Genomic DNA, 2,137 nt, shown 5'->3' with positions numbered 1-2,137 from the left:
GGGGGGCAGAGAGACGGAAAGCTAAAAAAGCCACTGCAAATCCACACAAACACACGCACACGTATGGAAAAAAGCGCACACCGGATACTTTACCGTAGTCACAATATAATATAATTCCAATATCAGTTTGAACAAGAAAACCACAGTCACTTATCAACGAACGAGATCACAGATTATACCCGCCGAATATTATTCTCCGAAACAATGGATGCTATTCCGTACTAGTCTAGATCTATATACGCGCTGTCGCTGATAGCATAGATCTAGATCTATACATACGAAGCGAATGACCGACCATGAATTCACCATTTGGGAACTATTAACCAACATTTTATTATCAATTTAAAAAAAGAAGTAAAATGAGAAGAAAAGCCATCTTGTGATTCTTTTTTTCTTCTTTTTTTTTCTTCCCTTTTCTTTCTTTCTTTTTTTTTAAAGATGAGAAAAAATGTTGTCTAAATATTTATCATAATCTCTGTATGACTGAAAATGTAATAAAATTGTGATGATAAATGTGATAGATCTACTGACAGGTGATGAAGACGATAGTGATAATGGAAAAGAACAACAAAATAATTGTGATATAAGTGACGATGAGGACAGAAATAAAAGTTGGCCTTTCGTGGATATGATCTTCCTTGAGTGTGTGTATCAAAGTATGTCCATTCGTTGGGATTTACAAATATTATATATCCATATATTGGAAATTACATAGATTGTGATAACAAGAAAAATTTTTATCAAACAATTCAGGAAAAACTCCTGCACTACCAGGGGAAGAAACCACAGAGCTTCTCGAGTTTCGAATCTAGATCATGAAATAAATATAAACTAACTAAAAGATTTGTGAAGGCACCTACTAGTAAAGACGACGCTAAAACCAGATCCAAAACACACAGTTAACCTCCGCAGAACAATAGCAGAAACTGCACATACACACACGCGCGCGCACACTCTATTTAGCCGGTGGACGGTGTGGTGGGATTTTTGTTCTTCTGCGCTTCAGCGATCGACGTGTTCCACTCGGTCGGTCGGTAGCAGAGACAAGCGGTTCAGGCACCACGGATTTTCTGCGCCCCCCTTCTCTCTCTCTCTCTCTTTTTTTTTTTCCCTTCCCCTTTCTTCTTTTCCTCCTTCTTCTCTCTCTTATTCCAACGGCGTATAACGGAGCCCACCTGAGTTTCTTACCTGGCAAGCCGCTTGAGAGAACTCCTCCGCGTTGCGCGCGCGCGGATTACCTGCGCTCTCGTCTGCTCGACAGCGTGTGACCAGACGGGGGGAGGGGCATAACTCTTGTTGTCTGCGTCTGCTGCTCTCAGGGAGGACATGTGGGTGTGGCTTAGAACAATGAAATGTAATATGCCGGCTATTGTTTCGCTTCTAGAGATGCTATGTATAATATCGTTTTCTGTTTCGCTCTTTTCTTTCTCCCTAGAAGAATAGACTGATATTTTATTATTATGGTGCTCGGGGTTTCTGCGTTTCGTTGCTGTGTTCAATAACATGAAATATCCTGTTCAGATTATTTCTTTTAGTCTTGTTTATTCCATTTCTATTATTTCATGTCTTTTTCTTTTTTTTCTTCTAATTCTGCTTCGGACGTGCTTGAAACAAAATGGAAACTATACTATGCTACCACCCTGCCCACTCCTTTGTCTGCCCTCACTCACTAGATCTATATTTTTTCAAAACTTTTAAACACAAGTCACTGCTTTTTTATTCAATATGGTCTCTTGGAGAAATTGAAAACAAATTTACGAACAAATAAAAAGCACCCCCCCCCCCTCTCTCTCTCTCTCTCTCTCTCTCTCTCTCTCTCTCTTTCCCGTACAGATCCCACTCTCTCCCTGCCTTCCTGTCTATCTATCTGCCTGTCTGACTGTCTGTCTCTTCCAATTCACCCTCCCTTAAAAAGTGTCAAGACAAAACAAGCAAACAAGCACAAACACACACACACGCACACACACACACTTGAACATGCATTTGCAGACAATCACAAGAGCACACAATTCCAAAGAAGCGTAAAAATTAACTGAATGTATGTTGATGTGTTTTATATTTTCTCTTATTCCACAGACAGACAGACAGACAGACAGACAGACAGACAGACAGATAGATAGATAGATAGATAGAAGTG

This window comes from Aplysia californica, unplaced genomic scaffold (assembly GCF_000002075.1).
Source record: "Aplysia californica isolate F4 #8 unplaced genomic scaffold, AplCal3.0 scaffold00154, whole genome shotgun sequence".
NCBI lineage: Eukaryota > Metazoa > Mollusca > Gastropoda > Aplysiida > Aplysiidae > Aplysia > Aplysia californica.
The sequence above is the reverse complement of the archived record's forward strand: the minus strand, read 5'-3'. Positions refer to the sequence as shown.